This window comes from Engraulis encrasicolus, chromosome 1 (genome assembly GCF_034702125.1).
Source record: "Engraulis encrasicolus isolate BLACKSEA-1 chromosome 1, IST_EnEncr_1.0, whole genome shotgun sequence".
Lineage (NCBI taxonomy): Eukaryota > Metazoa > Chordata > Actinopteri > Clupeiformes > Engraulidae > Engraulis > Engraulis encrasicolus.
This window is the reverse complement of record NC_085857.1, coordinates 2,127,079-2,140,979: the sequence shown is the minus strand read 5'-3', so window position 1 is coordinate 2,140,979 and position 13,901 is coordinate 2,127,079. Positions and strand designations below refer to the sequence as shown.

General features: G+C 42.5%; 1 long non-coding RNA gene across 1 annotated transcript; it reads right to left on the bottom strand.

The window, feature by feature from the left end:
• Positions 1-6,988: 6,988 nt before the first annotated feature.
• Positions 6,989-10,004, bottom strand: LOC134458471 (uncharacterized). Its single transcript, XR_010036633.1, has 4 exons — positions 9,923-10,004; positions 9,561-9,677; positions 8,637-8,725; positions 6,989-7,109 (listed from the first exon to the last, which is right to left on the bottom strand). It is a non-coding gene; the product is annotated as an uncharacterized LOC134458471 (long non-coding RNA).
• Positions 10,005-13,901: the final 3,897 nt, after the last annotated feature.

Genomic DNA, 13,901 nt, shown 5'->3' with positions numbered 1-13,901 from the left:
AGGAAATCTTTTACACAACACAAGTCATACGATAGCCTACAATTATAACCACAGAGGCTAAGAGAAGGGTTAACATTCGATCGGAAGGCACTTGGTCGAACAGGCAGGACTATGCGCATATACAAGACATGGTCTCAAGAAAGTTGTGAGCTTTTTCATCTGTGAAAGGAGTAATGAAGGCCAATCAGGAAATTGTCTCAGTGTGTTTCATGCCGTGTGTTATCAAGGAAGCTAGCAGGCAGGTAACTAGGCAACAAGTCTAGTGTTTCAGTGAAATGGAGGAAGAGCCGTGCATTCCAAGTTGTGTTTCTTTACAAAAAAAATATTGCTTGAACAGCTCACGTTTTTCTTGCTGAGGAAAAACAGCAGGCCTATTTGGAGAAGAAAATATGCAAAGCATGAATTTGGTGGGAAGTTGACTGACAGGTAGGGTACATATACTGATGCTGTCATTCAGTCACTGCCTGCCAGTCATCTCATGTACTTTGATATTCTCATGGCAACATTTCTTGCATACCCATATTCTTTACTTTTATATACAACTGTGGTAAGTGCAGTAACATTAAAGGGAAACCTGGAAGGTAAGCTTTGTTGTGTTTGTTTGGAAGAGCAGTGGATGGGGCGTTTTAGCCGTTAACTTTATTTGGCATGGGCAATGTAATGTACAAAGACGATAACCTTATGGATTAATGCTTTGTACCATGTTAATGGGGCATTGTTATCTTCCAACTGTTGTTCCTGGACAGGTGAATCAATGCTAATGTGGGGCCTAAAGCTAAGTCATGAAGGAAAAAGGAGTTCTGCCAGTGGTACTCTGTTCTGACCTCATCCAAATAACCTATTGCTCTCATCCTCTACATTTCCTCTTTTCTCCTCTCTAGCCCTCTCTCCTCTCCTCTCCTCTTCTCTCTGCCACCTCCCCTTAGAGTTTCTGTATCTTCCTCATTGGGCTTGTTTCTGACGGAGCAGTGATGTGAATCTAACCAGAATGCATCAAACTGCTAAAGTGTGCATAAGCGCTGCATAGCAAAAGCGTCACTCCATCAAAAACAAGCCCAACTAGAACGGGCACTCGGTAGAGCGCAAACCTTCGCCTACGCCACTTTTTTTTTTCTGGCCATCTTCAGAGTGTGGGGCATAACATTCTCCAAATTTTGGTGTTAGTTTCATTTAAATCGGACCGGAATATCGTAATATTACATTTTTGGCCCAGTCTTGACCTCTTATTCAATTCAGCATGCAGCAAAAACGTTTTTGACCTTTTTGTGACCTTGACCTTGACCTTTGACCCAATCACCCCCAAAAAGTAATTGATTGTTCTTTGGGTCATGACCAATCATCCCACTAAATTTCATAAAAATCGGCTCAATTTACGTTTTTGACCTTTTCGTGACCTTGACCTTGACCTTTGACCCAATCACTCCCAAAAAGTAAACGATTGTTCCTTGGGTCATGACCAATCATCCCACTAAATTTCATAAAAATCGGCTCAATTTACGTTTTTGACCTTTTCGTGACCTTGACCTTGACCTTTGACCCAATCACTCCCAAAAAGTAATCGATTGTTCCTTGGGTCATGACCAATCATCCCACTAATTTTCATAAAAATCGGCTCAGTTCTGTCTGAGTTATACGAAGTACAAACAAACAAACATATTCACAAATAAATAAATACACAGCGGTCAAAACATAACCTTCGCCGACTTTGTCTCGGCGACGGTAATAAGGAAGTTCCACAGGTGTCGGTGCTCCTCTCGTTATCCAAATAGTCTATATCTCTCTTCTCCTCTTCATTTTTCTCCTCCCTTTAGCCTTATCATCTCTTTCCCTCTACAGTACTCTCTCCTTTTCCTCTCCCTTCTTTTTCTCCTGTCTGTCACCTCTCTCCTAGTGTTTCTTCCCTCCATGAGCTGCCACACCTCTTATTTTGTCCTGCCACTGCCACACCACATGACTCCTAGCCGGATGAACGTGCAGGCTAGTGCTGCAGTCTAGGGGGTCCCACCTGCCAGGGGTCCCTGATTGACCAAAAGTGAAAAATACAGAATTGTTACAAGATGCAATATTGAAAAACGTATATGTTGCGTTCAATGCAGTTGGTAGACATGTTATACTCAATTCCCTAGCTCATAATTAATAATTATGACACTGTCTATGTAAATTTGTCACAGAATTTGCCTTCAGCAACCTGTAGCCTAGGGGCCCCAGGCCATCTTAATCCGGTCCTGTGTGTTTCCCTCCATGAGCTGCCAAAGCTCTCATTTTCTCCTGCCTCAGCCACGACTCCTAGTCCCTCATCCCTCCATCCCTTTCTTTTTTTCTCCCTCTCCTCCTTCACTTCTCTCTACCTATGCGCTTTGTTCTCTTATTTTCTCCTCTCTCCTTTCCTCTATCCGTCCCTCTTTCCCTCTCTCCTTCTCTTTATGTGGCCACTGGTCCAGAGTATCCCTATGGGAGGGCCACAGTGTGCGACTGCTGCAGTCCCCCATTCTATTCCACTCTTCATTAAAATGTTAATGAATTCCTATCAAGTGGCCTAATTGCTTCTTCATGGTGGGAGCAGAGCAAGGTGGAGGGAAGTGGTGCAGGCAGGTGAAGGTGGTGCAGGCAGGTGGGCAGGTGGGAGGTGGAGATTTGGGGTGGTGGGTGTTGAGAGATGGTGGAGACGGCAAGGCCAAGGAGGAGTTCAACACTGGCTCGGAGGTGGTGGGAAAGCTTTGTGTGTGTGTGTGTGTGTGTGTGTGTGTGTGTGTGTGTGTGTGTGCGTGTGTGTGTGTGTGTGCGTGTGTGTGTGTGTGTGTGTGTGTGTGTGTGTGTGCGTGTGTGTGTGCCCCCACGCATGCTCCTGTGGTCCCCATGCATGAATATGTTACAGTTCCCAGGCCCTATAGCCACAGCCACTGCCTCTCAACACCATCATCAGCAACCTATTATCATGGAGAAGGAAAACCACAACTGATGACCATGACTAGGGGTTCGTTTCTCGATACTTGTCATTTCTAACCGTCTTAAGACCGTCTTAAGACCATCTTAAGACGTAACACGATTCCCTTGGATTTAGTGGTGAGCGTCGCTGTCGAGAAAGAGTTGCTCTTACGAAGGACTTTGCTACCATCGTTAGCAAAGACGCTTTTGAGAATGCCACCCCAGGGCCAGAGAGGACACGTGTCCCTTTGAAAGCACTCAATGGCTGGGGAGAGGAGAGGTGTGACAATATTCAAGATTTTTTTTATTATTATTTGTCACGTGCTTCCTTGTGCAAGCACAATTGGCAGTGAAATGTGAATTGAATGGTAAAAAATAAAAAAATAAAAATAATAAAATAAAATAAAAAATAATTAAAAATAGTTATTGTCTTAATCATTTAAAAAGCGGATGGCTCGAGGAAAAAAACTCGTACGCAGTCTCTCTGTTCTACATCTTATGGAACGTAGTCGTTTCCCTGAGGGCAGCCTTTCGAACATGGAGTGACTAGGATGGAATGCGTCTTTCATAATCCTTTGTGCTCATGTATTTGCCCTTCTTGCATACCGGATGTCGCCAGTGATTTTTGTCTGTAGCATGCACTACTCTGTGCAGGTCGAGATCAGGGTGTACGGAGGACTGGAGGTGGAAACGGAGGTTAGTCGTATGACCTAGAGGACAAATTTTCAAAATTGCCCTTGAAAAAATAGTATGTATAAAACCTATCCATTAATTAAAAATATATCTTGTTTTTTCACGGGGCCCGCTGCCGATGCCAACGAGTTTTGTCACTTGCGATTCAGTGTCCTATCTCTCAGCACTGGCAGGTGTACATAAGGCTGGTTAGTAACATACAACAGTGAATAAGCTGATTTAAAAAACTAACTACAGTACTTACTGTGAACAGTTTAGCACACTGTGTTACAGGGGTAGGGTTGATTTTGTTCTAAATGGAAAATTCCATGCAATTCTATACCTACAATTTTGTTTTCTAGAATGGTCAGACAGTAGCAGAAGAAAAACATGTTTCTTGGTCACCTTTTCACCCATAAAACCATTATTTTGTATTTATTTTACACACATGAACTCAGATGTATTTGGACATGTATTTTGTTTTATTGCCACTCTCCCCTTTAAAAGTGTGCAGGCCTTGGCTTCAGGTCTTTGGAGAACTTTTAACTTCCCATTTTCAGTGTTCTTCTGAAATATAACAGTGGACAGCATGTTTCACCTTTGAAATGTCACGTTTGCCTTGAGTGTCCATTCCTTACTGAGTCAATGGTGTGTGTGTGTGTGTGTGTGTGTGTGTGTGTGTGTGTGTGTGTGTGTGTGTGTGTGTGTGTGTGTGTGTGTGTGTGTGCATGCGTGGGAGAGAGAGTGAGTGTGTGTGTGTGTGTGTGTGTGCGTGTGTGTGTGCCCACGTGTGCATGCGTGTGTGGGTGAGCCAGGGAGTATGAACATCAATAGACCACCAGGCAACCAGGGGAGGAGCCCACCTCCATTCTCCTCTCTGTTAGCTTCACTTCTTGGCTGTGATGCTTACCCACTCTGACAATGTGAGGAAGACCCAGAACAAGTGAAGACGATTTAGTGGAGATGATTTATTTTTCCTCCCTTTTCATTGGGGTGTTGAAATTCAGTCGGACATTCTTTATAAAGCTTTTTTAAATTATTCATTATTTTAAGTGTTAAATCTACTGAGCTAATTTATCCATTTTCAGTGACAAATGTGTTAAGTCCTTTTTTTGTAATAATCGGTCACCATCTCTATTTTTCCAGTGTTTCTGCAGTGTCCAGGCATTTATAGTGCAATGTATAGTAATGTGTTTGTAAAGACCAATGAGGACATCTGCAGTAGAGTAGTAGAGGCACTTTATCATTCAAAGGAATGAATCACACAGCAAATCACATATGGACATATGGACATAATGTTTTAATGGAATTGAAAACTGTATTATAGACTCAGAGTGTTCCATAAAAAAGACATAAATAACACATCGGTATATCACAAACACCAGGCCTCATGTACAAAGAAGTGCGTGGATTTCCTACCAAGAAAGTGCGGGCGCGAAAATCTTGAAAGTTACTTACGGACAAAAAAATCCGGATGTATCAATACATGCGTAACCAGGTTTTGCCGTGAAATCTTGCGCACATGCACGAGCACACGCGGGCCCAAGTCTCCGCCTTGCCTCCTCCCTTAAATATTCTATATGAATATTCTAATTAGTATGAACAGACCCATTCATGTGCATTCATTGGTTGAACGAATTGGAAAGGGGGAACGCGGGAAGGGGAACGCGGGAAAGATATTTCATGATGCAAGGTGAAGGCGCTGTTGCGGAGGTAGCCAATTTAAAAGGGAAAATCCAATTCCAGGATAGTTTCATGACTCTGTTTCATTTTAACCAGCATTTAAACCAACCATCTTAACAATAATATGGTTGAGGTGTTTCTTCTTCTTTTTTTTAAATCACGCGCATCAACATTAAAATTCACGTTTAACTGGCTGCATCTCTGCAATATTTCCGACCGCGTACAACACATGTAGTTGCGCTGCATGCCTCTGTGTGCCGCCAAAAAGACGCAATGCACCACTTACGGCAACTTCCACGCTTACGGAAACTTCCACAGCAGCCCTGAAATTCGCGTGGAGATGCGCAGTTTTCCACGTCTAGTCTGTTTTAGTACATCTGACCGTGACCGTGGAAAACAACTTAAGTAGCTTTTTTGTCCGTAAGTGAGCTTTGTACATGAGGCCCCAGGTCATTATATATATATAGACAATGACATCTTTACCAGTGCTTCCACATTTCAGAGAGTGCCTGGTAACAGAAAGTGCTGATATTGTAGACCTACCATTGTTTGACCCAACAAGTCTACCCATAAATCTATACATAAAATTCACCAAAAGTGCATGAATCATGGGGACATTACAATTTACAAATAATGTCCTAGCGGGCAGTTGTCCATCTTGGGACCTTAAAGTGAAGGTCAGGTTAAGTCAAGGCTGTCTGTGGTTACATGATCACTGAGCCCATCTAAAATAATCCCTTCTACCCTCCTTAGAAATAATGCTAGCCAGAGCAACTGACTGGTAATTATCGATGCTGGAAATATTGCTAGTTTTGTCTTTAATCGACATCATCGTTTCAGGTAGTATTCCATGCATCAAAAGCTTCTCAATGGCATATTGCACCTCATCACTTGTAATAATCACATCATCATTAAAAGTTACATTACCCACCTTAAACTCTTCACTCTTAACACAGTTCAAAATATCTTCATGTTTGCTCCAGAGTTGTGCAATCTGTTCTGAGCCAGTAACCCTGTTAATACTAGACCCAGACAGCAAAATGGGTCTGGCCCAGATCTGTGACAGATGTTGGCAGGCATTTGGGCCAAGTCCGCAATCCTGGTCTGGCCCGGTTTCTTATTTTACAATGGCGCTGAGCTGGAACAGGTCCGGATTATGGATCCGGAATGGATCTGGCCCAGGTCCAATCCACATGTTTGGAATTTGTGGTTGGACCTGGGCCAGATCTGGCCCAGGTCCGTAATACATATCTGACCATGATCTGGCCCTGATCCGTAATACATAGTTGGGGCTCATCTGGCCCATATCCGGACCTTATCTGGGCCTGATCCGGATTTGTATTTAAAGGTGGACCGTGTAATATTGTTAGTTATTCATTTCCAGAATTCATTATGCCCATTCACAAATGTTAACTTTTTAACAGATATTTACCACCACCAAAGTATTCAACATGACTGGTAAATTTGCACTTTTCATACATGAAAAGGGGGATTTTCTCCATGGTCCGCCATTTTGAATTTCCAGAAATAGACATTTTTAGCTGCAAAACTCACTATACTTTGGTATTCATGCAAAAATCTAAATTAGCAGTAGACAGCACAGTTTCAATGAGCACCATAGATGCAATACCTACTCTGGCCACAATTTTACACAGTGCACCTTCAAGCAAGAGCAAACAATGTTTTTAAAAAATGAGCTGGTTACAAATTATGCATTTTAGTATTCTTTATTGTTTTGTTTCTTGTTGGGTGTGTGCCAAAGCGGTCGGCTGCCAGATCCATCTCCACATTTTTGATAGCGTTCATCTCTCCCTTGTTGCCTCTTCACACTGTAAGATATTAAAAAGCACACAAAGCAGAAGGGAAACGTTAGACTTAATATGCAGATGTATGTGCAGGCACAAATTACATACGATTGTGAATGAACTGACACATAAGCTTACAGGTGCTGGCCAAAAAATTAGACTATCATGAAAATGTTTATTTATTTCCATAATTCCATCAATAATGTTACACTTTCATAGATTATAGATTCACGACCCACATTTTAAACTATGCCAATAATTTGTTTATTCTTGCATATTTTTGGCTTCAAGAAACCATGAATTAAGTAACTCACAAAATTAGAAGATTGTGATGAAATCACCATTCTCTTCAGAAAAAAAGAAACAGGTCATATCGTCATATCAAATCAGTTAAAATTCTCGACTTTCTAAATAACATGTCAATGTTTAATATTTGGTTAGAAATGTATTCGCGGCAATGATGTATTTAACATTTCAGTCAATGGCACACATGCTTGACGGCATCAAATGCAAATTTGTTTATCATGGTCTCATCAGAGTCAAACAAACTAAGGATATGGGTTACTGGAACCATGTCCTCTGATCTAATGACATCAAGATAAACGAATTGGCTTTAGATGGTGTCAAACATGTGTGGTGGTAAAAAGCGATGTGTACAAAGGAAAGTGCCTCATGCTGAAAGTCAAGTATGGTAGTGGGAGTGGCATGGCTTGGAGCTGTGTGGGTGCCATCAACAGTAGGAAGCTGAATTTCACCAAAAGAAATGCTTGTCAACATGTACTGTAACTACTGAAACAGATCATGATACTTCCTATAGGATTTCATTCGAATCTCACACACATCAATTATAGCCAGGTGCCGACTCAAAATGTAAAAGTTAAATGCAAGGCAAGGATAAAACGCACAACAATGACCTCCCTTTAAATCCCTTTAAATTTCGAGACAATTCAGGCCAACACGGCCCCTTCTCAGACACTATGATAGGCGGGTACTCACTTTTGCACCAGCATAATTTCACAAAAATGGGCAAATATGTCATTTAAGTTATACAATTGGCCTTAATTTTCTAAAGCTCAAAAGATGTTGTATTACACTTACTCTATGAGCGTTTTTGGGAATAACTTATGTGTTCAAAATGTTACTTTTCAACAGGGGTATACTCATTATTGCTGTGCACTGTGTATTTGAATAATTTCTTTAAAATGTGGGAACATGGAGCAGCAGGAATAAGCTGTGGGGCCATTGGGCTGTGGGAACATGACCCTGTACACAGAACATACAGTCAACCTAGCCAAGTAGACAGTAGGTATTCCATGCACTTTCAGGCCACCAAAGAACAGCATCAGGCAAGCTCTGGTTGAGTGTTGTACAACAAGTGTGTGTGTGTGTGTGTGTGTGTGTGTGTGTGTGTGTGTGTGTGTGTGTGTGTGTGTGTGTGTGTGTGTGTGTGTGTGTGTGTGTGTGTGTGAGAGAGAGAGAGAGTAAGTGAGAGTGAGAGAGTGCACGCACCAGCATGCATGGGCTTTAATGCATAACATAAAAACAACTTACTTAGTACATTCTGATGACGTCCGAGAGCTTCTTGAATATGTAGTGAGGCCGACCCAGCAGAGTAGAAGTCCTGTCCTTTCATTTGAGTCCTACAGCAGAAAAAGAATAAATAATTAAGAATAATAGTTATTGGGATTTCTCTGTGAAAATATATAGTACAATTGGCATCCATGTTTACAATTAGTTTAGTTTATTGGTTTATTTCATCAGGGACCATGTGCAAAGTACATTAGTTACATAGTAAAAAAAAAAAGATGACCTGCACCACATTATAGCTAAAAGCTAATTTCCATCTGCATTCCCTGGGCAGGTAAGAAAACATATAACACACACACACTAAATATGTCATATGTAAAAACTACCATATGCTCAGTGTCAAAACAGGTATGTGCAAAACTATTAGTGGTGACCAGACTGGGTACATGAAAGCCATTTCTTCACTCCAAGTGAGAATGAATAAAAGTTTGTAATGCCTTTTATGTGGGTGGGAAGGGCATTCCATTATTTAGTTGCTCTGCAAACACAGATTGTGCAAATGTATGCTGTTACCCGGCTTGGGAGGCTACTATTTCCTCTGGTGGTAGATCTAGTTGTTCTGCTAATATGTTCAGAGCAAGGATGGATAAAAGTTTTCAGAGGTGGTGGAGCAGAAGAATTTTGAATAATTTTGTGCACAAGTCGCACAGCAGAATATAGAATAATTAGGTTGTCAAAACTGAGCAAGTAATACTTGTCCAGTATGGCACAACACAATGGTGAAATTGAGACGGACGTCTGTCCAAAACTTTAAGATTTCATGGTAGTCTTGTTAGCCTGAGACCAGCTTGACATACATTAGTGTAAATGAGACATTATCATGCCACTTACATAGGTCTTAGCAGAATCAACAGTTAAAGAAGTTAAATTGTCAGCTCATACACTCACATGACAGTCCAAAAAGGTGTTCAGTGGCGGCTTCTTCTCTCACTTGCAGCTTCATACACATCGAGCGATGTTGATGCCAGGTCGATGAAGGAATGACTGTGCCTACTGTTTACAATTCTACCCAAAGCAAAGAGAAAAAGAAACACAAAAAGTTTGAAAGTTTGTCATAGAAATACATAGAACATACAATGAACCTATTCAAGTAGACAGTAGGTATTCTATGCACATTCAAGCCACCAAACAACAGCATCAGGCAAGCTCTTATTGAGTGCTGTACAACAAGTGTGTGTGTGTGAGTGAGAGGGGGATTGCACGCGTGCCAGCATGCATGGGCTTTAATGCATAACATAAAGACAACTTACTTCATACATTCTGGTGGTGTCCAAGGGCTTCTTGAATAAATAGTGAGACCAACGCCACAGAGCAGAATTCCTGTCCATTCATTTGTATCCTGTAGCAGAAAAAGAATAAATAATTATGAATAATAGTTATTGGGATTTCACTGTGAAAATATATTGTACAATTGGCATCCATGTTTACAACTCTCGGCTCATACCTTCAAATGACAGTCCAAAAAGCTTTTCAGTGGCGGCTTCTTCTCTCACTTGATGCAGAGGCAGCTTGCTTCATACACATCGAGTAGGCCTAATGTTGGTGTCGGGTCGATCAAGGAATGGCTGTACCTACCGTACAATTCTACCCAGCCCAAAGCATAGAGGAAAAGAAAGACAAAAAAAAGTTTGAACGTTTTGCATACAACATGCGTGAGCTTTAATGCACAGTATTTTGATGAAGCCTATCCAGGTTATAGCCTATATCACAATGCAGTTATTAAGATAACATTACGACCATTTAGGATTTGTGTAAATGGGCTACAACAATCAAGGAGTTACAAACTGCGTGATGTCAAATGAATTCAGCTCAAGGTGAGCTAATAGCACAACACAGAATGTTTGCTGCCGGCGGCACAACATGGATACGGTGATTATTAAGCCATCAGAAATTGATTGAAAATAATCGAACATATCATGTACATCACACTCGCACCTATACCTAGCTTTTTTGGCGAATGTTATACAAATCACAGCGGTCCTAGTTACAGAACTAGTAGTGCTAGTCGACTAGAAACTACCCTACCTTTGTCCCGTGTTGATAGGGTATGTTTGGGATGTTAGCTTCATAAAAGATTATCACCATTACTGCTAATGCCGCTAAAATGGACTCAAATAGCCCGATTATGGCACATTTTCAGTGGGTTCATCAAAAGCTTATGATGCCACAGCCAGCCAGCCACAAAGACAGCAGCAAGTTAGCACGATGCTGCGGTGTTATGATTCAGTGCTCGGCCAAGCCATTTCACGACATAACAGAGGAGGTAATTAACTCACTGGACTAAAACGCTGAAAGAGTAAGTGGCGACGGTGAACGAGTGTATTTTACTTCTACCATAGTAGTTAAAGAATTACTTACCATTGAATAATCAAGTCATGACAGACAGTGCAGTGTTGGACGAGACGCGACACAAGCGGATAGTTGAGTTCAGCTGAGGTAAACTGAAGAACGGGCTCTCTCTGAGGGTTCCAGGAAAGTGACAGTTGGGGAACAAATTCAGTTTTGGCGCGTCCGGATTTGCTTATGTGGCCCGCACCCGCCACGCGCCTTCAAATCGGACTGAATTATTTTATTATGGCGCGTCCGGATTGCTTATTTGGCCCGCATCCGCCAGGAGCCTTCAAAACTGACTGTCAAACTACTGCTCCGGATCGGAGCTGCCGCTGATCGGCAAAATGACTGTGACTGCTATGCGGATCTGCTGACTTGAAAACGGACCCGGCCCAAATCTAATTGCTGTCTGGGGAGGGCAGTGGTATTTTACAGTTATTATTGACCTTCACTTCACAATTCGTAAACAATGCTGTTCTGAAGCTTCTTTGGCATGGAGTTAGCTCTCATAGCCAATGCATGTCTTTTATACCAATTCCCAACCAATACCCGGCTGTGCAGTTTTGTGTTATGTCACGCTGCGTTGAGCAGAGTGCGGCTTTCAAACCATTGGACAGCTCTAAACAGTTCTAGTATACACTTAAAATATGTGTTGAATAAAAAACAATGTTTATATATTTCTTTGGACTATGGTAAACAAAGACAAAACAAGCAGTGAGAACTAATTGATAAGTATATACACAATGGCGTTATTGTTGAAGCTCTCCTCGCGTAACGGGATAAACCAGAGTTATTTTGACCAGGGACAGACAAGATCATTTAGATACTGTAACGTGACGCCCCCTAGCCTACTGAGGGTGAATGTGAAAATGTACGTCAAAAGTCTGGTTCAGGCGCCAGGCAGTTTAACAAACTACCAAATGTTAAGGTTAAGGAATGCCACGTCAGCATTTAACACAAAATATTTACCAAACACAAATAAATCAGTTCAACACAAGAGTTATCTTTTCTTTTAGTGATCACGATTTCATCATTTCAAACAAGGCATTCAAGGTTTCGAAAATAATAAACACAAACATAAATATAGGCTAGTCTGTAAAGGTCCATAGGCCTAATTATGTGCGTGTTGGGTGTGCGTGTGTGCGTGTGTGTGTGTGTGTGTGTGTGTGTGTGTGTGTGGAGAGATGGCTGGGATGAGAGCTGTAAGAGCAGCAACGAGTTTGAGAGTGGAGGAAGAGCCAGGTGCACGAAGATGAAGTTTACCGTCCGTTGTGTTCAAGTGTTCTGTTCGCCCTGATCCAGGATTTGTCCAGACAGCGAATATGATCTGAGGATGCCTCCAGGTCTGCACGCCGACACAGGTGCACGAGAACAACGACTCCAGCGTTGTCGGAGTCGCCCAGGTCTGCGTGGGTTTCACCTTGCCGAACAGCACACGAGAATCCTCTTCATAACTTGACTTTTACTCCGTTCATCCGGCACAAGGAATGGAACTGGAAACGTGCGACGGTTGTGCGAAACTTCTCTTCATGGCGCACACTTTTCCTCTTCTTCTCTCTCGCTCTGCTTCTCTGCACGCGCTGTAATTGCAGAACAGTCTCACCCGCCATTGATCTTGAACTTGGGCTATTTAACAAGAGGCCACTCCCCGCATGACTCGGAGCGCCGTGGTGTTCGCTGGGAAGTGTAGTGAAGAAAAGGTAGCACAGTCCCCTGACTGGCCAAGTCAGAGGGGCGGTCCGCTACACTCTCCCCCCCTTGGAAAGACAACCGTAGGTTGGATGAAACTCACCACCCAGGGTAGCACATAATGTCAGCCTCATCTTCTGAAGAGTCAGTGGAGAAGGGTCCGTCATCACTGCTACTGGTCCTGGTATGAGGAACAAGTGTGTGAAACATTTTAAATACAGAAAGTGAATAAAGTTCTTCTGCTTTGTCAGAACTCTGGACTAAAGCTGCTGTTGGACTACAAACATTAATGTCCTGAAGTGCACCACAGTCTGTAACAGTGGATTCACATAGAGCTGCAGTTGAAGGTAGTCCTCTGCCGCCAGTGTCAGTCTTTGGAGAGGCCCTAAGGAAGCTCTTTAATGAACTCCACAGGTTAGGCCAAAAAACAGCACTGTGCAAACGATAGAAAGTCTTAAACAACCCCTGGTGCTCTGGTTGTGTGTGAGCACGCAGGACAGTTTCCACCAGTGTAGAGGGAATGTAAAGTCTGTACTGACCAGATTGGGTCTTCCTATACACCACACCTGCAGACACAGCATACTTCCGGCTTGTGTCTTCACTAGGGTGACCAGCTGTCCGGACTTCGGCCGGACAACCCCGCCCCTTAACTTTCTAACCTTGCGTCCTCGCGCCGTACCCATTGCTTCGAGTTGCCGCCTCACCGCCTCCGTGGAGAAAACAGTGAAGTCGGCTTTCTAAACTGTAGGCAGAAATCAGGGAGCAGCGCTGCCATCTTACCTCAGACAAACGCAGCTGCCAACAACAGTTTTACTTGTAAAGCTTGGGAAGGATTTCGCATGTCATTATCTCACTCCAATAAAGGAGTCATCAGTAGGCTACCACTAACCTAATGTTGTATCGGAGACGGCAGGTTACGACAGACTATCTAAATTATCTATTAGGCTATTTCATAAATAGGCCTATGTTTTCATGTATTTTGGGTAGCCATGCATGCGTGGGCCTATAATAGCCAACAAGTTATTTGATTTACTTTACTCAAAGTTGGTCAGGAGTGTTTTTATCAGCGGTGTTTTAAAACGAGAGGCGACCGCTTCTGTCAACTTTTTTTTTTCATGCAGACGGACGCTTGGATAACCATAGCAACAACACGAGCTCAAAATACAGACAAAGCGCACATGCAGAAATGCTCTGTTTTTGCCCTGTTTG